The 26715-nt window shown below is 42.8% G+C and overlaps 1 long non-coding RNA gene across 2 annotated transcripts; it reads left to right on the forward strand.

The window, feature by feature from the left end:
- The first annotated feature begins 11059 nt into the window (after positions 1-11059).
- Positions 11060-13501, forward strand: LOC119087771. Of its 2 annotated transcripts, none has more exons than XR_005091249.1 (3): positions 11060-11753; positions 12366-12655; positions 13231-13501. It is a non-coding gene; the product is annotated as an uncharacterized LOC119087771 (long non-coding RNA). The 2 variants fall into 2 exon arrangements; XR_005091250.1 differs by having other exon boundaries at positions 13234-13501.
- The last annotated feature ends 13214 nt before the right edge of the window (positions 13502-26715 follow it).

The raw sequence follows: 26715 nt of genomic DNA on the forward strand, positions 1-26715 counted from the left end.
GTGTGTGTGTGTGTGTGTGTGTGTGTAAGTCTCAACCCTTTAATTATGTTTTTTTGGTCTTTCCAGTAACCACCCACCCACCCCGCCATCTGTGTGTGTGTGTGTGTGTGTGTGTGTGTGTGTGTGTGTGTGTGTGACAAGAGAGAGAAGAGAGAGAGAGAGAGAGAGAGAGAAGAGAGAGAGAAGAGAGAGATGCTTGGGATCAAACCCAGGCCTCAGACATCCTAGGCAAGTACCCCTGAGCACATCTGGGCCTTATTTTGAAGTTGCACTGTGACTGACATCCAGTAAGTCAACTTATTAGCACAGGAAAAAAAATCAATTTGGAGACTCAAAGGATTTTAGGAGTTATATGGCAGAAAATGGAGATGAAGACAAAATGTGTCTTTTATTTTAATTAATTTTGGCTTTCTGTGACAGAGTCTCACTATATAGCCCTGACTGTCCTGGAACTCACTGTATAGCCCAGGCTGGCCTTGAACTCAGAGATCTGCCTGTCTCTGCCTCCCAAGTGCTGGAATTAAAGGTGTGTGGCAGGCACCATGCCTGGCTCAAAATATGTATTTTATAATATCCCAGTGGGAAAGCAACACTTTTTAAAATTTTTATTTTATTTTATTTTTCTCAAGACAGGGTCTTGCTATATAGCCTAGGCTATCCTGGAACTCACTCCATAGACCGGGCTGTCCTCGAACTCACAGAAATCCACCTGCCTCTGCCTCCTGAGTGCTAGGATAAAGGCATGCATGCACCAGCCCCGTCCGACTGAAAGCAACAGTTTTTAACACTTGTTGAGTACACATGAAGAGACAGCCCCTGGGGCTGGGGAGATGACTCAGCAATCACAAGCCTGATGATGTGACTGCAATCCCTGAATCCGTGGAAAAGTGGAAGGAGAGAGCAGACTCCGCAAAAGTCATACACACCCATAATACATACACTAATAATAATCAATTAATTAAAATTATTAAAGAGAGAGAGAGAGAGAGAGAGTGCTCCTACTAAGAGTTTCACATTGGCTACCTAATGGAGTTAGTCCTCTCAGCAATGTTGGCATGGGTTTATTATTATGCCCACATCATAGAACAGGAAACTCAGCCACATATCAGTTTAACTTCCCAAACTTAACAACCAGTAATTGACAGTGCCATAAAGAGAGACGGGATAGCGGGCAGGAATAACACACACCTCCTATAATCCTAGCACTCCAGAGGCAGTAGAAGGCGGCTCTCTGTGAGTTTGAATCTGGCCTGATCTACACATTGAGTTCGAGGACAGCTAAGGCTACACAGAGAAACCAAGAGAGACAGAGACAGACAGAGGGACTTTCCTGTATATTGCAGCCAGTCTTTTCTCCTCCTCCAGATACATACATACATACATACACACACACACACACACACACACACACACACACACACACACACACACACACACGATGTGAAGAGGCAGGGGAGGAGAGTGGGATCAAGCACAGACCTGAGGATTTGGTTACGGCAATAGAGTAAGGAATCCAGAACATTTGGAGGAAGATCTCATCCAGAGTGGAAAGAAAAGAACAATAGAACATAATTACAAGGACGCTGATGTTCTCCATTTTAATTACTCACAGCAAAGACGGTGCTGGAAAGAACCCATGTGCCTTCTTCCTGACAGGTTTAGACAAGAAACTTAGCCTTGCTTCTCTGAGCATAGTTTTCCTCTGGGTGTGCTCTCTACATATTCTGGAATTCAGCAAACCCCAGTGGTCTGTTTCTTTTGTTCCAGGTACTACCCCAAACATGGGAACATAATCACTGGAAAAATAGTCAGTGTGCCTGACCCCAAGAGCTTACCACCTAAACATCGCACATGTAAGAGTTAATCCTGATAAAAGGAAAGTCCTAGAAAGTTGGACCAAGGATGAAGATAGAGAAAAGGGGTGTTATTTAACAGCTGTAGGTGGAATCAACAAAGACTGTATTGAAATTCTTAAATCCCATCCTGGCTGACAATCCAGAGTACGGATTAATACACCTACAGATGCAACTTCACGTAGCATTTAGTTGGTTCATTAACCCTGTCACCCCATCCAAGGCAGAACTCTCGTGTGACACTGACCTTGGGGACACATAAGCAAACAGCTACTCCCAGGTAGGGAGCCAACGACAGAACAAAGTGAGGACACAACCAAAACCCAACTTGGCAAACCAATGAGTCTCATTGGGTTTAAAGGAATGTGGGTGAAGGGTTGCTTACGGAAGCAGAGAGGTTCAAAGCAAGCTGCATTACAAGCCTACACCAGCAGGAGTGACTGCTCACCTGTGATGGCTCTAAAAGCTGGAATCTGGAGCACACTGACAGCCGCAGACAGCACAAGAGCTTAAACAGCTTACTTTCTAGACAGTTCAGTTAGTCCAAGGCTCTTCTCGGCTGGTCTCTGATTCTTCCAAGTGGCTTGGCTGGTGTCTTAGGGTTTCTATTGCTGTGATTAAACACCATGGCCAAGAGCATTTGGGAGAGGAAAGGGCTTGTTTGGCTTACACTGACTGCCACACTGTGTGGTCCATCACTGTGGTGGTTTGAATGAGAATGACCCTCATAGGCTCGTGCCTGAATACATGATCTCCAGTCGGTGGAACTGTTTGGGAAGGATTAGGAGGCGCAGCCTCGTTGGAGGAGGTGTGTCACTGCAGTTGGGTTTTGAGGTTTCAAAGGACTAGTGTCATTCCTAGTGTGTCTTGTCTCCTGCTTGTGAATCTAGAAGGGAGCTATGAGCTGTCCTTATCACCATGCCTTTGCACTGCCATCACGGACTCTAACCTTCTGAAACCCTAAGCCCAACTAAACTCTTTTATAAGTTATCACGGTCATGGTGTTTTATCACAATAGAAAAGTATCTAATATAATCATCAAAGGACGCAGAAACCTGAAGACAGGAACTGACCTAGAAGCCCAGGGGAATGCAGCTTACTGGCTTGTTCATCACGGCTTGCTCAGCCTGCTTTCTCTTTGTTGTGCTTTTTTAAATGGTTGCTACCTTTTAAGCTACAGCTGTCTGAATCAGCAACTGTAACTTCACCGCTACCAGCAGCCGTTAGGCCACAAGGGCCGTAGCCGGAGGGAAATCTGTTCTCTCAGGCTCCAACTCTTGCAAAGATATGAAGAGAACTTAATTAAACCTCTCTCCCTCTAAAGAACTCAAGATTCAAAGGTTAAGGTGGAATTCTGCTCCTCAGAGAGGCTGAATAGCAAGTGGCTCACCTCCTCTCCTTGCTTGCCCAGCCTGCCCCCCCTTATCAACCCTTTCTCACCTGGCTCCTCCCTACCACTTCCTGTCAGGTAGTTGCTGACTCAGCCTCCTGACCGAAGGTGAATTTTAATCAAACACATCTTTGCATTATTAAACAAACGTTCCAGAGCATTAACAAGAGTAACACACCTTGAAATATTATTCTACATCTTTTACAACTTAGGACCACCTCCCTAAGGTTGCCATCCACAATGCCCTGGGCCCTCTCACATCGATTTGGTGGAAACATTTCCTTAATTGAGGTTCCTTCTTCTCAAATGATTCTGCTTTATGTCAAGTTGACAAAAACCAAAACAAAGCAAAACAAAAACAAACAAACCCTATCCAGGACAGCTGGCCTGAGCCTATTACTAGGCAGCTCAGCTCCTATGAGAGTACCTCTCAGCGTCCTTATAGCTAAACGTGTTTGGGAAAGGAGGGGCTGTTATGCAATATTTTGTTTGTGTTCTGACAAATAAAGCTTTCCTAGAGATTAGAGGGCGGAGCTAGCCACTAGTTAACCATAGAGTCAGGCAGTGGTGGTACACACCTTTAACCCCAGGACACTTGGGAGGTGGAGACAGGAATATAAGGTGGGTGGAGACAGCATTGAGGGCCCTTTCTATCTAAGAATTCAGATGGGTAAGAAGTCACTAGTGGCTGCTCATTTGCTTCTCTGATCTTTCAGGTTATTACCCCAATATTTGACTCCGGTTTTTAATGATAAGACTAATTAGTATCATGCTTCAAGGGGCCTAGTGTTTCTGATCAGTTTCAGTAACTTCCTTAAGCTACTGAATTGTTTACTTCCTGAACTTAAGTAGTTTCCTACAGGATAGAATGTTTCACCTCCCCTTAGAACATGTTGTTGTTAACTCCCTGTTAACATCCTGTGTCTTAACAAGCTTCCCTCTTAGAATAGCCAGTTGTTACCTGCTTTCTAATAGCCTATGTTTTAATGAGCTTCCCTCTAAGAGGGACAGTTTTAATCTCAATGGAAACTGTTGTACAACAAACGCCTATGAAGGATACTGCGCTTGAGGTGTCGTCCTGGAAGTTCAGAAGGACTGGCCTGCAGTAAAACTGAATCTGCAGCGTTCAAATTTAGCTTCTAGAATTTGGCATTGTAGCTCAGAAACTGAAAGCTAACTGGCCATTAATCCTGCTAGTTTTTTGTTTTGTTTGTTTTTTTTTTTTAATGAACTCCTGCTTTCTTTAGGATTTACTTTCTTTCTCTCAGCTTGCTAGTCTAACAGGGAGCTAGAGTTTGGACCCCCCTTTATTTATTTATTTATTTGTTTGTTTGTTTGTTTTTATGTGCATTGATGTTTTGCCAACATCTATGTCTGTGTGAGAGTGCTAAATCCTCTAGAACTGGAGTCACAGACAGTTTGTGAGCTGCCATGTGGGTACCAGGAATTGAACTTGTGTCCTCTGGAAGAGTACCCAGTGCTCTTAACCACTGAGCCATCTCTCCAGTCCCTTTTTAAAATGGATTTTTTTTTCAGCTAGAATGTAAGGTAACGGATTTCTTCATAGAGTCCAGATCTTGAATGTCTCCCCAAAGTCACGTGTTCATCCCCAGCTTCATCGCTGGGTTACTGCTGTTGGGCTATGGTAAGAACTCTTGAGAGATAGAGCCTGTGAGAGGTCCTCTGATCATGAGGGTGTGCCCTGAGGGGTATATTTGATGCTAGACCCCTCTTCTTTTTTGCATGGCTCATGATGCAATTGATTTACAAGGTCATAGACAATGTTTTTCCTAAAAACACTGACTCTTTGCTTGGCCCTACAAATACTCAATGCGTCACTAGAGCAGGCTATAAATGACCATTGCCTTTCTGCCACCATTTTGCCTCTGTCACCTTTGCTCTGAGTCTCTGTCCTCTGAAGCTACCTTGAGTTCCAAGAACAAAGAGACTGATGAGCAAATATCTTTTTTGTTTGGTCAGTTGGTTGGTTTGGTTTGGTTTTTCAAGACAAGGTTTCTCTAGCTGTCCTATAACACGCTCTATAGACCAAGCTGGCCTCAAACTCTGCTTCCTGAGTGTGGGATATTAAAAACATACTCCACCACACCTGGCTAGTGAATATCTTTGACAATAGTCAAATCTTCCCCAGGCAGCAATTACTTTCTGGTGACAAGAACCCACCTGACAAATCCTGAGACTGTGACTAATCTGACCACAGTTTGACCAAAGCTGTTTTTGTACGTCTTTACATCCATCCTCCCACTTTTCACCTCCCTCTATAACCTAAGAATTATGTCAGTACCAGCAAACACACAGCTAAGAAACTAATCTTTTGTCTTGCAAGTATGGTTATGCTAATTAAAGTTCTTTTACAACACTACTCTTTCTTTAGTTTCTGGGGTAAATGATTGGACCTAATTTGCTAGTGTACCCCATTACACACACACACACACACACACACACACACACACACACAGAGTCTGAAGCCTAAGGCCTAAGACTCCAGCAATACTTTTCCCCTGCCACCATGCTCATTGAAAAGGATTGCCTCACCACAAGTCCAAAGCAAGAAGACTAGTTCATCATGGGCTGAAACCTCCAAAACCAACCTGTCCCTTGATACAGTGACAGAAAGCTGACTAACAGAGTAATGTTCACAGCTAGGTCATAACTTGCTAGGACTCATTAATGTGCAAGGAGCTAGCCATGAAACAAAACGCTGCTGTGGGCTGGTGTAAAATTAACTACTAAATTTTATAAGTTGCAGAAAATCTTAGCAAATTGTTGATCTAATGAAATATTAACATCTTGCCTGGTGGTGGTGGTGGTGCAAGTCTATAATCCCAGCACTTGGGAGGCAGAAGCAGGTGGATCTTTAAGATCGAGGCCAGCCTGGTCTACAGAGCGAGTTCCAGCACAGCCAAGGCTATGCAGAGAAACCACTGCTTGCTTAGCACGCCCCTAACGCTAGGTTCTATCACGAGTGTCACATATACCTGGTGTGGCAGCAAATATCTATAAACCCAGCAGAGGTGGAGGTAGGCGGAGGTGGGGAGATAGGAGGCAGAAGTTCAGGATCTTCTAAATATAGTGCTTACTCAGTATTCACACGGTCCTTGGTTCAACCCCTACCACTGCTAAAATAATGAGTAAATGAATAAATAAATAAAACTAAAAGTTCAGATTTCTGCAGCAGCTTAAAGAGACAGGAAAAGAGGCGGGAGCCTGCTTTTACAGAGAGGAGGACCATGTTTATTGGCGAACACAGCAAAGGGGCATGCTTCCTCCTGAGGGAAGTCACAGGGCTCTGCCAGAGGACAAAGATGGCTGCCACCCTTTAGAGGGGTGGAAATGGTTGTAGCATGTAGCTCACGTCTCCCTCCCGAGTTGCCCACCCAGAGACAGGCTGTCCCAACAGACAACCAAGAAAGGAAGGTCGAGCAACATTATTTCTAATCTTGTAGGAATCTTGTTTTAAGAGTGAGGCATTCTATCAAGGGTCATACTCAGCTACCTATCCTGGAAGGAAAAGGAAAAGAAATAGAGATTTGATTGGAAGCCGTGACCTCTATATAAACCCATTGTCTTGTATTGCTGGGAAGAGGAGAATGGAAATGCCTCTCTTTGGGTTCACAGCAGAACATCTCTGTCTAGACAATTGCATTGAGGCATAACCGTAGGATGCCAATTGAAACAAATGAAAAAACACCTCCAAAAGGATAGTTCCATAAATAAGACCACAGGAAGTTCCTACAGCCAAAACAATTTTGGGTCGTGTTTCAGACACATAAGGAAATAACTCATCTTGAGTGAAGGCCAGCGGGTATTCAGAGATAATTATTAGACTCTCCCAGAACTTGGAAATGCAGAATAGTGTGATATAGGCTACAAACGTTGTACTTTGAAAATAAGTGAACACAGAGAGAAAGAGAAGAAACATTATGAAAAAAAAATTCGATGAAAAGGGGAGAGTGTAGATGTGAAAAGGGACTAGAGAGAATAAGTGAAAAAAGAGAAATACAGTCACTGAGAGGTTGCAGCCTATGCTGGAGGCCTCTTACCTGTGAGTGGCAGACCCAGAGCCCCAAACTCAGCTTAGGTATGATCGCCAAGCCACAGCAGCTCCCAGCAAGCCTGAGTCTACACTAGCTACTTCTGTATTGAAACCCTGCTTCTTCGACTTGGTGCATCTTCAGAATGAGCATATTAATAAAAAAAATTACATGTTGAAAAAAAAAATGCCGGGTGGTGCACACTTTTGACCCCAGCACTCCAGCGGCAGGGGCAGGCAGATCTGTGAGTTCGAGGCCAGCCTGGGCTACAGAGTGAGTTCCAGGTCAGCCAGAGCTACACAGAGAAACCCTGTCTCAAAAACCAAAACCAAACAAACGAAAGTGCCTGTTGAGGTGGAACATACACTAAACTGTAAACTCTTTTGTTCCTGTGGGAAATTAGCAAATTTAAAAAAATGTTCTGAAAGTCCAAGCAAAGCAGATCTGTTCAGGATCGGAAGAGTGAGGGACACAAGTCACAGAGTTCTCATTTCAGCTTCTGAACTGTGTGCTGTCCGCTATGCAGGGCTAGTCTGGGCTAGACAGTTAGGAGACTGCTTGGGATCATGGACTGCAGATGGGATGTTGGGGGTGCTGGTGACGTTTAAGACGATGGAGTTGAAAGGTGTTTAGTATTTTATGTATGTTATGTAGTTATGCATTTATTTTACTTACTTAGTTTTTATTCGGTTTTTCAGAGCAAGGTTTCCTACTGCCTCTGTCTCCCTAGTGCTGGGATTCAAGGCATGCATCACCACTGACTAGATGGGTATTTAATATTTTAAAAATTTGCTTACTGCCAGGCGGTGGTGGCGCATGCCTTGAATCCCAGCACTTGGGAGGCAGAGCCAGGTGGATCTTTGTGAGTTCGAGGCCAGCCTGGTCTACAGAGCGAGATCCAGGAAAGTCGCAAAGCTACACAGAGAAACCCTGTCTCGAAAAACCAAGAGAGAAAAAAAAAAAGAGGTTTACTATATTAAACACCATGTGTGTGTAAACATAGTACATATCAAACATTAAATAGTATGTGTATATAGGTAGTGTGTGTGTAGTTATCCTGCTGTCACAGTCCCTAGGGTAACTGTGTAAAGAGTGTTATGACAAGTATGTTTTTTTACCTGTCTTACTCTCTCCCATCATTCCACAAATACTAGCTTTGTGCTCCAGAATCTCAGGGTAGTTATCCTCTCGAACTGTGATCTCCATCCTCACTATGTCCCATGAGAACTCACACATAAAATGCTGAAAATGTTAGTGGACATCTGAAGGTGTAAGATGTGAACATCATGTGGTCGATGCCTGGTGGTGACAGATGACCTATGATGCTTGATTACAGTAGATTACGTTTTCTCTCCTCCAAATGTGCCAGAACCCTCATGAACATGATTAAAAGTGGGGGTCACATTAGGGGTTCGAAGAGTCGCACTCAACTAATGTTTTTGCTTTTGGAGTTTTCACTGGATAATTTGATTTGTTTTTGGCAGGCGTCCAGTGCCTGGAAAATATAAGGACACGAACTAAAACCGGACCATCTGCTTACTCCGGGCAATGGTGTGAGGGCTCGTGCCTCTCAGCAGCTGTGGGAAAGGGCTCTGCAGAGAAAGTCACTCAACAAGAAAGGCAGCGTGGAGCGGAGCCGGGCTGTGGTGGCATACACCTTTCATCTCAGCATTGGAGAAGCAGAGGCAGGTAGATCTGTGAGTTCCAGGCCAGCCTGGTCTACAGAGTGAGTTCCAGGACAGCCAGAGCTGCTATACAGAGAAACCCTGTAGGGAAAAACCAAAAAAAAAAAAAAAAGGAAAGGAAAAAGAAAAAGAAAAGAAAGAAAGGCAACTTGGCCAGTGCAGTGATCAGTAGTAATGAACTGTACTTTGTCCCCTGTGTGAAAACAAACCCAGGAGGAAGTGCAGCATCCATAATTCAAGCTGGTTTCTTTGACTGGTGTAAAGGAAGTGAAAGCCTTGCTTTCTCCCAGGGGGGAAAAACAAGTTGCAATAGTAACTAATACTGAAGAGGTCCTTCCTTCACACCCAGAAAGTCTAGACATTTGAAAACTTTCAGATAACAAAAACTGAAACTTTACAAAAGAAAGTATTTATTTTGCTCGTTATCTCCCCAGAAACAAAAGTCACTAACATAGAGCTAAACAAAACTTATAGATGAGCACTTGGCATGAAGGTGAATAAATAAATAAATGGATGCAAATAGCTAGATAAATTTAATTATGCAGAGAGAGAGGGCACTCAGAGGAGGTCTCTCTCTCTCTCTCTCTCTCTCTCTCTCTCTCTCTCTCTCTCTCTCTCTCTCTCTCTCTCACACACACACACACACGCTCTTATTGTCCTAATGTGGCCTAAGAGAACAATCTATGGATTGAATTGAGTGTAGAATCGCAGGCTAAACAGTAACGTAGAAGAGACTGTTTAGTGCGATCCTTTGTCTCTCGTAGGTGTTGGTCTTGAGCTTGCTTTAGCTATTGGGATCTACTGACATATCAGTTTATCAACTCTACCATGCCTTTTTGTAAAGGTACATAAATATGATTGAAAGAGGATGCATATCCCTGTCTAAATAAATCAGTAGCCCAAATAACAAAGTAAACTCGGAAATGAATATGAAATACCGTACTAAAAGTTGTTTACCTTCTGTGATGGCTGGTTTAAATGTCGACTTGCCACAAATTAGAGTCACCTGGGATAAAGGGGCCTCAACTGAGGAACTGCCTCCAGCAGACTGGCCTGCAGGCATGTCTGGGGGTGTTTTCTTGTTTAATGACTGATATGGGAGGACTCAGTCCACTGCGTGCTGTGCCATCCCTTGGAAGGTAGCCTGGGTTGGGTAAGAACGTCACTGAGCATACTGGAGGAAAGTAGGCCAGTGAGCAGCCTTCCTCTCTGGTCTTCATTTCCCACTCCGGCTTCCTACCTTGAGTTCCTGCAGAACCTGTAAGCTAAAAGCACTTCCTCTTCAAATTGCTTTTGGTCACAGTTTTCTCCCAGCAACAGAAATGCAACTAGAACACCTGCCTAAAGCCTGCCCTTCTTTGCTGAAGATTAGTAAAGGTGAGCAGAGATAACAAAACGAATGAGGACAGGTCTATGTTTAACTTCCAGGGTGATCAGAAAAACTGGAAGAAAACAGGGAAGGGAATTCCATTCTGAAGGCGATTCATTATTATTTAATGTAAAACTTGTGTGACAATTGGAAAAAACATCTTTAGCTACTGCTTCATTTTGAAGAAAACTACTGTTAATGCATTTCCCACCAATATACGTAAATGTAGGCTCCTTTGTGGTCTGGTCATATCCTGCAAACTACAAAAGGCAGTAGACTTTACTGAGCATGGCAGAAGCCCCAAAAGCTTCAGATACACAGGAGCTAAGCTCCACTCATTATTTGACCTTTCATTTGCTTGTTTTCAGTCACATCCTGTTTTTGTTATGTAATTACCAATGGGTCCCTGGGCAAATCCCTCCTTTCTGCCTCTTAGTCCTTTCTGCCTCTTAGTTTCATTTAAAAATGCAGCTGGTGTTGGGCTTGTTTGTATCATTATAGGGCTGTAAAGGTTCAATGCATTTCAGAACAGTGACTGGTTAACAATCATAGTTACTGTTTTATTACCACATTGTACACTGCCCTGCTGCTTGCTGTGTGGGCTGTTCTAAGAACATGTTTATGAGCCTTTCACGGAAGGAAGAGCAGACCACCATTGTTTAGAAGTAAATCGCACATGTGCATGAACACACACATTCTCAGTGGGCTGACTTAGGAGGAAGAACAGACCTCAAACTGATTTCTATTTTGCCCTCACATACCGTGGAGCAAACATTTGCTGAAAAGACACACTAAGAGAAGGAAGCACAGGTAGGGGCTTTCAAAACAACTTGCCAGTAAACTCTTCTGAGTTACCTTTCCAAGTGGGTAGCCTTTGAACCAGTAAGTGAGGGGCTCCTGTACTTGAGGGAAGCGGACACTCCCAGGCTTCTTAGGGCTATTTCCCAATGACATGGTCACTGTGGTTGCTGCTAGTGAGAGCGGAAGATCAAGAATATTCTAGAATGTCTTCCCTTGCTCAGTAGTAGCGTGATCATCTGGCATGTTCAAGGCCTGGGGTTCACTTACCAACACTGCAAAAAATAAATAAGTAACACACCATTGACTTATAATAAATAAACTACAGGACGGGATTGAGCAGCGAAGAGGGAATTGCCGAGGCAGCAGGGTGAAAGAGAAGCAACACACGCTGGATGAGGCAGACCAAGGGGGGGAAACGTCAGAATAAAAGTGAAAAAGAAAGGTCAAGACACACACAGAACATTCCTTCGTTTAAAGAGGACTGAGCAGAAGACAGAATGGCGATTTAAGAGAGCCGGCATCAAATGGACGCCTCGGAGTTGACAGTAATTAAGAAGACCAAAGGAGGTATTTGGCCAAGAGCTAGCCAGCCATCTGTTTCCTGTAAGTGTGTGTTATATTCATGTCTGTAGCTCTGAATGCGCACTTTTATTAATGTTGACATGTCTTTAGAGGAAAAACAGCTTAAAGGTTTGATGTTCTTCCTCAAGACATATTCCTGACTCTAGCCAAGCCTCACAGAGAAATATAGCAGAAATTCCATTTTTTTTTTTTCAGGATGAACTACACTGAGGTAGTGGTTGTTTGGCTTCCACTAGAAACATTAGGAAACATAATTTTAGATCCATGGAAAAGTATTTTCCGACAAGTATGATGTTACAGATAAAATTTCCAAACCTGGAAAATATTTAGTGGAAATGTATTGTTTTTCTCAGTTGCTTGGAAAGCATAACTGAACACGGACTCATTAGAGGGGACTACTGGTAATGTTTCAAACTCCAACCCACGAGATCACACTAAAAAGAAAATAATATGACCATTCTGAGTAAAGTGACTCAGGAGGTGGAGGTAGAAGGTCAGTTAAGTTAGATATATCAGGAGTTCAAGGCCAGCCTGAACTACATGAGGTCCTATGGGGGGGGACCCCAAAAAAAACCTAAGTGTGTAATAATCAGCACTGTAATTCCCTTTTTGTTTTGTTTTATTCCCCTAAAGAAATCACCTCCCACCTTGTGATAAACCTTACCTGGCATAAATGTGACTCAGTGGACAGCCATTCTCAACTTCGGCTGAATTTAAGAAACACCCGAGGAATTACAAGCATGAATACTGACACCTGGCTCCTCCCCCAGGCGATCAGCTGTTGGATTCAGACGGAATGCACTCCAGTTATGAAAGTTTCAAAATCTCCCTGGGAGATTCTTACACCCATCAAAACTTGTGAAACACCAAAAACCTTAACCCAGGGCCACAGGTGGCTAGCACAGCCTTTCCCAGGAAGCACGGTGAGCAACTGAGGATGAATTAGAATCTGGATTTCCCCAAGCCTCCCGCCCAGAATTGGAAAGAGTGAGAACAGTCTGTAGGAATTCTTGTCAGTTGCCAGTGTCGTCTTTCTCCGATGCTAGACAGTAATTATGCAGCTAACAACAGATGAAAGAAGACCCCAGCCTTCATTCTCTAAAAGGCAGGGAGGTAGTCTTTAATCTATCTCTAAGGCACTCTCTGGGAAAACAAAGGGTGGATGGCATGGCTCAGATCTACCCACGGAAGGTTGGCACATAAAACGGAGGCTGCCTAATACGGAATGGATGTCAGATAAACAGTTTCCTTTTTTGTGTGTACCAAAATATGTCTCAAATAGCACACAGAATGCATGTATTGTAAAGGCATTCACTATTTATTTGTGATCCAAATTTGTCTGCACAGCCTGCATTTTTCTTCTGCTAAATCTGGCATCTTTTTACATATTCCCAGGAGAGTCTCTAGGTCCTACCAGGGGGAAGTGGGAAACGATACCATATATGGCCAAGTGCCTGCCCACAAGCTGTCTAGACTAATTGACTGTGTTGTTTCTCAGCAGCCCAGATGGCCAAGACTGACTTCCCCAGGCCAGGCTGGTGACTCATTCAGCTGGAAGATTAATGGGAAATTTACTTGCTGACTCAGGAAGACGTGAACCTTGGCAAACGTTTCCTTCCATTTAAATCCAAAGTGGGAGAGAAATCCAAAATAAATATTAACTACAGGGAAATATGGTAAAATATTTTAACATGAGAGAATAAGCAAGTTAATCACGTTTTAGTTTATTAAATACTTTTTTTTTTTTTTTAAAGGCAGGATCTCACTATGTAGCCATGGCTGTCCTGGAACTCACTATGTAGACCAAACTGGCCTCAAACTCACAGAGATCTGCCTGCTTCTTCCTCCCGAGAGTGCTGGGATTAAAAGTATGCCACCTCTACGCCAGGCTAATACTTTTTTTTTTAAAGAAGAAGACATTTTTGTGGTTTATCAACTATTGCCACAAAGTATTTTTCTTTTTTTCTTTTTTTGGTTTTTCGAGACATGGTTTCTCTGTGTAGCTTTGGAGCTTATCCTGGATCTCGCTCGGTAGACCAGGCTGGCCTAGAACTCACAGAGATCCGCCTGGCTCTGCCTCCGGAGTGCTGGGATTAAAGGCGTGCCGCTACCGGCCCTGGCGGCCACCACGTATTTTTCTTGAGAATTACTGCTGCATATGCTCTCTCAGGAGACACTTTCCAATAATATATTTCAAATTTGTCTTTTGATGCTGCATATAGTCTATAAATATGGTGGCAAAGCCTTGGAGTAGAGATTAAGTGTGGGTAGGACAACAGCCTTCCCTTTGTTCCTAACACAAAACAAAAATTGCAACCGTGGGCATGTTTGGGTCTCAATGCCCGAGTAAGTATTTGATTTGCCCTTTGTCCCTGACTTCAAAGGTTGGCTTCAGTCTTTCTTTATTCTGTCCATAGTATTTTTTTTATTGATTGATTGATTATTAGTTGTTTTGTTTGTCTTGGTTTTGGTACTTTTAGACAAGGTCTCACATAACTCAGGCTGTCTTCAATCTCATTATGAGCCAAAAATTACCTTAAACTTCTCCTCCTAACTTTAGCTCCAGAGTTCTGGGATTACAGGTGTGTACCACCATGCCTCGTTCATCATCATGTTTAATTAAGACCTTTTATTTTAATCAAAATCACTTAAGGACAAGTTAAGGCAGTATTTGAAACTAAGTTTCCATTAGCCAGTTCTGGCTCTCTCTCTCTCTCTCTCTCTCTCTCTCTCTCTCTCTCTCTCTCTCTCTCTCTCTCTCTCTGTGTGTGTGTGTGTGTGTGTGTGTGTGTGTGTGTGTGTGTTTGCAAAGTGTTGTAGAAATGGTAAACCTAAGGAACAGGAGTCAAAGTATTTACCAAGCCAAAATGGATATAAAAATTTTATGAAAGGCTAGATACTGTGGACAGAAACACACACACACACACACACACACACACACACACAGAGAGAGAGAGAGAGAGAGAGAGAGAGAGAGAGAGAGAGAGAGAGAGAGAGAGAGAATCACTCCCTCTGATTAGGAATAGGGTCCTTACAGCAGTTAAGAGAATAAATCTAAAGGGAAGTAGAAGACTAATGCAAATCTAACTTGAAACCCGGGATAAGAACCTGAAGAGAACATCAGAAAATGGAAGGACCTCCCATGCTCATGGATTGAAGAATTAATACTGGGAAATTGGCTACACTATCAACAGTAACCTGCAGATTTATGGCAATCTCCACAAAAATCCCAATGTCTGGAGCCTGGAGAGATGGCTCAGCTGTTAAGAGCACTTACTCTTCTCCCAGAGGACTGGGTTTGGTTCCCATTGGCTCCCAACTACCTGTAACTTCAGTACTGTGGGGGATCTGAGTGAGGTCTTTGGTCTTCTTGAGCACCTGCACTTACAGGCACACACTCACACATACACACAAATCATTTAAAAAATCCATCCCAATACCAATCTTCAAAAAAGTAGAAAAACAATATTAAAATTTACATAGATGCATAACAGACACCAGAATGCCACAGAAGGATGAGAACAACAGACAAAAAGAACAACCCTGGAGATGTTCATATTTGGCTGCAGATAAACTATTTCATATTCGCCTTGGAGTTGAGAGCTGTGTTTTTTGTGTCAACAAGGAAAAGATAGCCTCTTTCAACAGTCGTTGCTGGGAAAACTGGATATCCATGTGTAGAGAAACTAGATCCCCATCTCTTACTCTGTATGACAATCAACCCCACAAGAATCAAAGACCTTAATGTAAGACCTGAAAATATAAAACTGATAGAGGAAAATGTGGGGGAAACATATCAGGATAGACAAGGACTTTCTAAATTAAGACTCTAATCACTCAGATTGACAAATGGGACTTCATGCAATAAAATCTTTCTTCATAGCAAGGGACAACATCAAATGTAGAAATGGCCTACAGGATGGGAGAAAATATTTGCTAGCTGTACATCTGACAGAGGATTGCTATCTAGACTATGTGGTGATATATTGTGTCCCCCAATATATTGTGTACCCTAATAAACTTATCTGGGGTCAGAGAACAGAACAGCCACTAGATACAGAGGCTAGAAAATGGTGGCACTCACACCTTTAATCCTAGCCGTCTGGAGTCAGAGATCCATCCAGATCTCTTTGAGTTCAAAGCCACACTGGAAATAGCCAGGCACGGTGACTCATGCCTTTAATCCCAGGAAGTAATGGCAGGAAGCAGAAAGGTATATAAGGTATGAGGACCAGGAACTAGAGCCTGGTTAAGCTTTTAAGCTTTTAGGAGCAGTTCAGCTGAGATCCGTTTACTCAGAGGCTTCCAGTCTGAGGAAACAGGATCATCTGAGGAACTGGCTAGGTGAGGTTAGCTGTGGCTTGTTCTGCTTCTCTGATCTTCCAGCATTCACCCCAATACCTGGCTTCAGGTTTGATTTTATTAATAAGAACTTTTAAGATTCATGTTACAAGAATATACAGCTGGTCGTGTTGGCACACAACTTTAATCCCAGCACTTGAGGGGCAGAAGGAGGCAAATCCCTGAGTTTGAGGCTAGCTTAGTCTACAGAGCTAGTTTCAGGACAGTCAGGGTTACACAGAGAAACCTTTCTCAAAAAAAAAAATGTATAATATACAAAAACTCAACATACTAAACACTAAAAAAAAAGAAAAGAAAAGAAAAGAAAAATCAACAACCCAATTAATAAATTGGGCAATAAAATAAGCAGATGGTACTCAAACTATGAAATACAAATAGCCACTAAACACATTAGAAATATTCAACATCACTATGCATTAGAAAAATGCAGATAAAAACACCGTTGAGATTCCATCTCACCCCAGTCAGAATGGCAGCCATCAAAAATGGTAGTGAGGATGTGAACCAAAGGGAACTCTTATGCTTTGCTGGTGGGAATCTACATTAGTCCAACTATGGAAATCAGTATGAGACCTGCCGTATGACCAGCCACTCCTGGGTATTACCCAAAAGACTCCAAGTCAGTACATCACAGAAATACTTAGGCATCAGCATCTATTGTAGCTTTGTCTTAGAACCAGCCTCCGTGTTCCATCAACAGAGTAATAGATAAATAAAATCTTGTATGTAAACACAGTCATAAAAGAGAACAAAGTTAGCTCATTGGCAGCAAAGTGGAGTCAATAGAGATAATTACATTACAGTAATCAAGTCAGTCTCCAAACGACAATCACCACACCATTTCTTTCATTCCTGTGTCCTTGACTTTATGGATACATAATATGTGTATGCACAACATGAAAGTGGGAGCGAAACTGTCCAGGGGAACAACGGAGCCCAGTGAGAAAGGAGGGGAAAGGGAGAGTAGTGGGCGGGGAGCAGACCCAGCGTACATCGTACACTTGTGTGAAAATGACTTCACGTAACCCAGGAAAACAAAATGAAATGGAAAACCAGTGAGGGAGAGAGAATGAACTCTCTGGTCTTGTCACCTGTGACAGCTGAAGGGCAGCTGTTTGCCAGAGCATGAGAGGGCAGCTCACTGTCTTTGAGGCAGTACATTTATGGCACTTTTTGTCTTCCCTGAGTGAGGGGCTGTTGTGGGCCATTGGGAGTTAAGCTCTAACTGTATGGAGAAGGCATCACAAGCCCCTGGGTCAGGTCCAAGCAGCTCAGTCTGACCATGAAAGAGTAGATAGCTTTGCTTTTTAGCTTCGGCCTTCTTTCTCTCATACAGTGTTCAGTGAGAACATTCTAGAACAACACACAATTCTTTGGTACTAATAATTGTTCTTATTAAATAAGTTCATAGTTGCTGTGCATGGTAGCATGCACCTCTGTTCCTAGCACCTGAGAGCTAAAACAAGCAGATCGCAATAATGAACCCCCAAAACTTCCAGGTATATTTTAATTCCTCCGTAATGAGAGGTACTCCTTTTTCTCTTCCATCTTCTTCTCTCTCAAATCTTTCCTGGGGAGGTTTACCCTTGGAGCTTAAGGATACCACTAGCCATGATAGTGAAATATGCTACTTGTGAACAAAAAATTCCTAAAAAGAAGCTGTGTTTGGTTGTGAACAAAAAACTCCTGGAAGGAGTCTGTGTCTGCAGAGACTGATGGGCAATTGGAATTTCAGTACTATGGAGAGAGTGGAATTTTGTAGGTTCAAAGGCTAATTACCTTATCTTGAGCTGATTTTAGTCTTCTGGAACAGCCATTCCTTGCCCTATTTTATCTGAACTAACACCTTGTGATAATAAATAAAAAACACCTTAAAAGCTGTTAATTTAAACCAACATCTCATGATAATAAACAAAAATCTCTTAGAAGCTGTTAACGTAGAACTAACACCATGTGGCAATAAAGAAAAATCTCTTAGCAGCTATTAACTTAGCAGAACACTAGCCTCCACCACTCCAAGAGTGAGGAATGTCATCAGATAACATTTTAGGCCTATAAAAAAAGCTTCCCCCATCTCCATGTATCTGCCTCTCTGGTATGCCTACCAGCACATTTCAAACTTGCCTTAATTTCTAATTTTCTTAGTTCTGCAAAAACTATAAAAACTTCATGAAACTGTTTCCACATTGGAGGACAGGATTTTGGGGTAACCTAAATCTGTATTCCTGAGCTATGGTATAGAATAAGTGTTCTGCCATGGTCTAGAATACAGACTCTAGAATAAGTCATATTTTCTCTTTCTTTGAGGTAAGGACTGTTTCTTTTGTTGATGTACTTTTTGGACCTAAAGCAAACCAATCTGTTTCTAGGAAATGTTAAGTAACAACTTCCATCTCAGAGAAAAGTCCTCAAATAACATATTCTGCAAGTTTCATGGCACTGCAGTTGTTGATGAAATCATGGTGAGTTCTCAAAGTGTTTTGAAGGAAAATAAATATCATCACACGTGTTTGCAGTTGACACTCTCAGAAATCAAGAGTGTTTCTCCATACCCTGAACCCAGTCTGGACATGTAATTTGCTTTTACCCAATATATTGTGGTGGAGATGAAGTTGCACAAGCAAGCCTGTGCCTTAGGAGGTGTCTCAGTTCATGTTCTGTTGCTGTGAAGAGACACCATGATTATGCCAACTGTTATAAAGGAAAGAATGTAATCAGGGCTTGCTTACAGTTTCAGAGATTTGGTCCATTATCTTCATGGTGCAGGCAGACATGGTAGCTGAGAGTTCTACATCCAGATCCACAGGCACCAGGAAGAGAGAGACACTGGGCCTGGCTTGAGCATTTGAAACGCCAAAGCCCACCCCCCAGTGACACACTTCCTCCAACAAGGCCACACTTTAATCTCTGCCAAGTAGTGCCACTCCTTGATGTCGAAGCATTCAAACAGATGAGCCTCTGGGGCCATTCCTATTCAAACCACCACAGGAGGGCTTTCACGTTCTATCTTTTTGCCTCAGGACACTTCACCCACTGAAAGCTATGTTGGAGAACTGCTCCAGCCATATAGAGGATGAGTCATGAGGGGAACCAAGGTGCCACGGTGACATTGGCATTGCTGTACACAGGAGTGAGGTCAAGATGGTTCATCAGTTAAGAGCACTGGTTGTTCCTCCAGGGGCCCCAGGTCTGGTTCCCACATGGCATTTCACAGCCCCCGTAACTCAAATTCCACGAGAATCCAATGCCCTCTTCTGGCCTCCTTGGGCACTGTCAGTATTGCAGCTCAGATGGAAAGGAATTCCTAGCAGTCGAGAGCCAAGGGATACCCCAAAGTCACCATAAGCATAGCCGCTTACAGCCCTGCTCCAGGGAAAGGTTTCCCTAATGTAACAATGTAACAACTCTGCTCCAGCAGAGGAAGGTTTCCCCAGAGAACTTGTTACAGTTCTGCTCAGGACTTCCATACTTTGATAGTTGGACCTTGGTAGTCAGCTTCCGGAGAAGGAAGTGGCCAAATAAGGGAATAGACCTTGGTGGCTAGCTTTAGGAATGTAACCTAACAATCTTTAGCAAAAGAGAAGGAATGGGGGAGATCCTGTTCCCAGGCCGGATCTGGCTAGAGTCCCTTCAGGTAGAATCCTCAAATTTTAGTGTATCCTAACCTCCTTCAAAGGCACTGCTGAAAAGAGAACTCCTGGTGTCTCTCCCCCAGTACTTCCGCTATAGTAGGCCTGCCTCAGGAAACTGCCACCACATCTCCATGCAAGGACAGCAGATAGAGAGAGTCCTCAGAGCATCTTAAGAACACACCCTGGCAAAGAATTCATTCAGCATGGAGGAGGCCGGAAAAAAGCCATCCTATGACTGTCCATTGCCCCTGCACACAGAGACACTGGAGTTGTCTGACGTCTCTTTGAGACTCCTTGGGGACACGAGGAAGAATGTTGACAGTCTCAGATAACACAAACAGCACCACATTATTACTGAAGATCAAGCCGATCTCACCCTACTGCTGCAGTATAATCTCACACATTTCTGTGGCTTTGTTCTCTCTGAATAGAGAAATAACTAGTGAACCTTGTATTCTCTGAGCTCAGGGATTGGCTTTCACAGATTCGTGGCTCGGTGTCGCATTTAGAGATGAGCTTTGTATCCTAGCCTGGCAGAACTGTCAAAGGCATGAAAATTAAGAGAGAGAAGGTGGAGGTGTTGATACCAGAGCAGTTTCTGGTTGCCTTTCTTCTTTTTATTTTTCTTTCCACCGCACTATACTTGTTTGGTGATGCCTGAATTAGTAAAGGAAAACCTCCCAATACTAGAACTGGAAAATCAGGAGTGCAGATGGTACAGAGATAGAGAAAAACAATTACCTTTAACAACTGATACTTGGCAGTTCTGGAATGATAAGTTGGAAAGGCCTTTAGGATCTCCTGACTGATTCTCTACCCCTTGAATGAGGACCCTTTGCAGTTCTGCTCAGCCTGGGAGCCACTGGCCACATGTGACACTGAAACATTTTACACTGCAGTTTCATTTTCCAGCCATACTGGTAACAGTTCAGTACTCAGTGGTGAAGCGAGTAGTTGGAGAGTTTAAAGATGAGTATTTCCATTGCCACAACATTTTTCTTTCTTTCTTTTTTTGACTACTGTATCCCAGTCCAACCATTATCCATTTTTAGCTGCTGCTTCTTCTTCTTCCTCTTCTTCCTCCTCCTCCTCCTCTTCTTCTTCTTCTTTCTTTTCTTCTTCTTCCTCTCCCCCTCCTTCTTCCTCTTCTTCTCCTTCTTCCCCTTTCCTTTCCTCTTGCCCTTCCTCTTCTTTTTTTTTTTTTTTTTGAGATAGAGTTTCTTTGTGTAATAGTCCTGTCTGCCCTAGAACTCCATTTGTAGACCTGGCTTCCCTGGAACTCAGAGGGATCTGCCCACCAGTATCTCCAGAGTACTTGGATTAAAGTCATAAGCCACCACTCCCAGTACTTATTTTCTTCTTAATGAATGTCATTTACTGTTACATTTTGGGTCAACCATAATCACTAGGCTATCCTTAAAAGTTTCTTCCATGTGTTCATCTGACACTGGCTCAGGTATTTGACAAGATGTATTCTCTATAGAGAGTATTTCACTAAAGTTACTGCTTACGAATTTTGTTTTATTTTGTTTATTTTTGTTTTTCAAGACAGGGATTTTTTGTGTAGCCCTGGCTGTCCTGAAACTTACTCTGTAGACCAAGCTGGCCTTGAACTCACAGAGATTTACCTGCCTTTCTCTCCTGAGTTCTGGGATTAAAGGTATGTGCCACCGCCACCACTGCCACCACCCAGCTACAATTTTTATTTACCATAATTTATATGGAAATAGAAGAGCTAAAAAGAAGCCTAGTGTGCTGGTACATACCTTAATTCTAGCACTCAGGAGGCTGAAACAGGAGGATTGTGAGTTCAAATCCAGCCACTTATGTTTTGTTTTATGTATTTGTTTGTAGCAGTGCTGAGGATTGAACCCAGGGCCTTATGAACACGAGAAAGATACTCTACCACTTAGCTATGTTACTGGCAATGTGGGCTATGTAGTGAGATATTTTCTGAATAATAATAAATGATAATAAAAACAACAGCTAGAATGAGGTATTCTGAGTAAAAAAGTAACAATGTTAACTCAGAGTCAAAGAATTTTACTCATGTCTAAATGGTAGAATTAATTTGGGTAACTATTTGCAGAAGTAATTTCTACTCCAAAACTTAAAAAAAAAAAAAAAAAAAAAAGTCAAACTGGCAGGGCAGATCCCAGCACTCAGGAGGCAGGCAGGTGGATCTCTGTGAATTCAAGGTCAGTCTGGTCCACATAGTGAGTTTCAGGACAGCCAGGGCTACACAAAGAAACCCTGTCTCCAAAACAAAACAAAAATCTAACTGTAGAAATACCTTTATCCTTTGAAAAAAGAATGCTGAAACTGTATCAAGCCTTTAATTCATTTTGCTCCCATGATCTAAGCCTAATTGAATTATGTAATTAAGAGCTCTGTATTAGTGAACATAATCATCTCCTGTTAAATCCAAATATTTAACATTTCATGAAAATCCCCCGGCACATTTCCATAATGATAGAAGTTAGAATTCCAAATGTAGAAATTCTTAATTATCCCTTCAGCTTTAGAGGAAATTGGTGGAGACTTTAGGAAAAACAAAACAAAACAACAAAAAAAACTCAAGTCACCAGGTGGTGGCACACGCCTTTAATCCCAGCACTTGGGAGGCAGAGGCAGGCGGATCTCTGTGAGTTCGAGGCCAGCCTGGTCTACAAAGTGAGTTCCAGGAAAAGCGCAAAACAGAGAAACACTGTCTCGAGAAAAAAAAAAAAAAAAACAACAAACAACCAAACAACCAAACAAAAAACCCAAGTCAATCGTTCAATAAGAACAAAGCCAGGAAAGGGGCCAGCCCAACCAAAAAGTAGAGGATCTCTCACAAGAACTTAACTCAGTTGTTATGTGAATACCAGCCGCTGCAGAGCCTTCCACAGAGTCTACAAAACTCTCAGTCACTAGAAAGGGAACTTACTCCAGCTTCAGTAAATAATGATAACTTTGGATTAACAAGAAAACTGCCGGACAATGCTGTTGTTTTAGCTACTTAAACAAACCAACCAGATATGGACAACATATGTAGATTAATTTCTTTTTAAACCAGGCAAGAATACAAATATTTGGCACTCACTTTAAATACTTGTTAAAGAAAACTAAGGTGAATGTATCAGTTAGTCTGAGTTTATTGAGAGGTAGTTCAGGAGTTAAGTGTAATGGCTGCTCTTCCAGAGGTCCTGAGTTCAATTCCCAGCACCCCTACGGTGGTTCACCACCATCTATAACTGTATTCCCATAGGATCCAATGTCCTCTTCTTGTGTACAGATGTACACACAGACAAAACACCTATATACACAAAATAAATAAATATTTTTTTTTCTTTTTTCTTTTTTGTTTTTGAGACAGGGTTTCTCTGTGTAGCCCTGGCCTTACTGGAACTCACTCTCTAGACCAGGCTGGACTCGAACTCAGAGATCCAATTTGCCTCAGGTATGCGACATTACGCCCCACTAAAACAAATACAATTAAAAAACAAAGTACAATTGGAAACCTAAATAATGGCAACTTAAACGAAGACAGCTGCACCACTTTTTCTTGCATGGTACCCTGTGTAGACACATAATCCAAGCCTAGAACGGGTATCATCTTAGACCATGACTTCCATTGCTAAATGTGCTCGCCATGCTCACAAAGCAGCTGTGCAGCTATCTCTACACCCAAGCAAGTTCCCAGCAGCTGCTGTGAAGAAAAGAGGCAGGAAGTAGCGATCCTGATACTTATGGCACCCTTTCTTCCCATCAGCCTTTCTGAAGATCCTGACAACTTGTACTGGCATCTTTGGCTGTCCAGACCGGCACTTTTCCAGCCCTTCCTACACCACCATTTGTGAAGGCCTTCTGGTTGTAAGTATTTACATTTATCATAAACACGAAGGAAATACATTTTAGAAGTTTAATTTATAATCTCCACTAACAGCAAGGTCGTATTTATTAAAAAAAAAAAAAAAAAAAAGAATAGGAGGAGGAAAGCATTAGCATCCATTTGAGGACTTGCTGGCCGCATTTCAAACTATCCCACATGATTCTGTTTATGAGTCATGACACAGACACAAGTGCTTGGAGAACTACTGTGTTCTTCTGATGTTATAAACACAGCTGTAGTCTCAGTACTTGGGAAATGGGGACAAGAGGATCAGAAGCTCAAGGTTATGACCTAGAGAATGCTCAACTCCATAGACAGTTTGGGGCCAGTCTTGGTGCACGAAGCCTTGGTCAAAATGAAGGGTGGGAGGAGAAATTCCAAGCTGGGTAGAGTGGCTCACTTCTGTAATTTCAGCATTTGGGAATTGGAGACAGGAGAACTGTGAGTTCCAGTCTAACCTGGCCTAAAAAGTGAGACTGTCTCAGCTCACTCCCACCCCCACATACACACACACACAAAGGAAAGGAAAAATATTGTGTTAGCAAATTCTGAACATACTGGAAATGCTTGGCTTTTTGTGACTAAGCCCCATGTGGAAGAGCACATAGAATAACTTTTAGACCTGGGATTTTTGTGGTTAAAGTACTATATTAAGACAGGATTTATAGGACTATAACCATATAGTTAGAATAGGTCTAGTTTAAAAACATTACAAAAAAACAAAAACAAACAAAAAACAACTCTCCTCAAGTAGTTATCTTGTAAGAAGATGCTGTAATTTTTAATCTTAGTTCAGTAAAAGGCATGATCCCTTTTAAAATTTGTGCATGTTTACTATATGAATGGGACTCAGAAAACCCCAGGCTCATCTTTAGAATTGAGGTTACCTGCTATCTGGAGAGCAGTGTGGTTTTCAGAGTGAGAAGCAGAGGACACTGGGAATACACAGGACAGTCTTGCTGTCCATGCGTCATTATCTCCTTAAACCTCAGACTTTAACCCCAAGTGGTAGCAGAGAATGAAGAGCAGTTACATTTTTTTTTCTTTTTTTGGTTTATCCAGACAAGGTTTCTTTGTGTAGCCACCTAGCTGTCCTGAAACTAGCTCTGTAGACCAGGCAGTGATCCGCCTGCCTTTGCCTCCCAAGTGCTAGGATTAAAGGAGTGTGCCACCACTGCCCGTCGTGGTACAGGATCTTATGTGTAAATATTCACAGAGTATTTCCTGTGATTGGCTTTGCAAAGATGCTGGCCTGTGCTTGGTAAGACACCCCCCCCTCCAAGGTTACGTAGCATATCTTTTAGTGAAATTTTAAGTATATACATGACACTGCACAGAATTATTTAATGTTATTAGATGAATGTATGTTGTCACTGTGTAGATGTAACCGTCTTGTTAAATAAGAAACACAGAGCCAAATACAGAGTTAAAAGCCAAGAGGTCAGAGCAATAGCTAAGAGCTGAGACTAAAAACCTTACCCTTCACAGCCGCTGCTGTCCTACCTCTCCGAAAGAGAGCTACTTCCTGTGTGTCCTTTTTATTGACTTTCTATTCTGTCTTCTCATTGGTTGTAAACCCAACCACATGACCTCCTCTTCACCGCCCATCTATATAGACCTCCAGGTCTTCTATGGTTGGTATTGAGATTAAAGGTGTGTGTCTCCATGCTGGTGGTATCTTTGAACACACAGAGATCTGCCTGTCATGTGATCAGGATTAAGGGCGTGTGCTACCACTGCCAGACTTCTGTTATGGCTTGCTATTAGCTCTGACCCCGAGGCAACTTTCTTTATTAACATACAAATAAAATCACATTTCAGTACAAATAAAATATCACTATATCACTGAGATGCTCTTCTGTCGTTTGAAGCATCTCCTCCTCTTCTCTCCTCTTTCATCTTTGAGACAAGTTCTCACACGTAGACCTGGCCAGCTAGGAACTTGCTACACAGACTAGATCCTTCTGTCTCTGACTTCCTAGTGCTCAGATTAAAAACCTTTGCCATCACACCCAGCCCATTCACCAAATTCTTCAGCACGTTATGTACAACACAGGAAAGACTCTGAGCAAACTTTTAAAAATTGATTTTATGTGTATAGGTGTTTTGTTTGCATATATATATGTGCAGCACGTGCATGTCTGGTGCACATAGAGGCCAGAAGAGGAATTGGAATTGGAGTTACAGATGTTTTAGTCAACATGTGGGTGCTCAACCATTCTACAAAGAAGGGCAGGTGCTCTTATTCATTGAGCCGTGTCTGCAGTCTCCAAGCTCTGAGCAAAATTTACACTTCAGTCATTCACTGATTGAAAGGTTCATTGATTAGGTAGTAGGAACTGGAAATGTAAAGAAGCAGGTCAAGATTTCTGTCCAGAAAGAACACTGTTGTCCACAGTAACTGAACTTAAAGGGTTCTTATTTCTGCGGCTTTTCTTCTTCCAGCTCTAAAATCATGTCTACCTGAACTCCCTAAATCAATGATCAGTTTTCCAAAATCTCGTCCCTCCAAGCAAGAATCCAAGAATGAGGCCTGAATTCTTGTGTGTGGATTTGGAAGGCTCACCACCTAACCTTTCCCTTACCAACGCCTTTGTCAGCCTGTGAGATCCAGGTCTACACACCGCATCCGGGAGGGCTGTGCTAGCTAGCCTTGGAGTTTATAATTAAGTTCAGTGTGTGGGGGATGGAAGGGGAGGGAAATAGCTTATAATTACAGAGTTCTGTTGCTGAGTGCCTGCCGGGCTAAGTGGCAGAAGTAGGAGAAGCGGATAACGCTTTCCGCATTCTTAAACAAAAGTCGCGGAGAAGTTCCAGGAGGAACCTGGGAACGAGGTGTCCCCGGGCCTCTTTTCGTTTCACTGTCGCCATCCTCTGGCTTGCTGGGTTGGGCCGGAGGCCCAGGTGGAGGCGCGCGGCCACTGTCCCCCTGGTCCTTTGGGTCTGGGCGGCCGTCCCGGGGCGGGTTCCGAGGACCCGCTGCCAGCGCGCACGGAAGTGCGCTCGGCCCTCTCCGGTGGGAGGCCACCGTGAGCGCGACTTCCTTTTTCGCCGGGCGGCCCGGCCTCCCTGGCTCCTCCTTCCCTCCCCCCTCCCCCCAGCCCGAGCAGCTCCC

This window comes from Peromyscus leucopus, chromosome 4, assembly GCF_004664715.2.
Source record: "Peromyscus leucopus breed LL Stock chromosome 4, UCI_PerLeu_2.1, whole genome shotgun sequence".
Lineage (NCBI taxonomy): Eukaryota > Metazoa > Chordata > Mammalia > Rodentia > Cricetidae > Peromyscus > Peromyscus leucopus.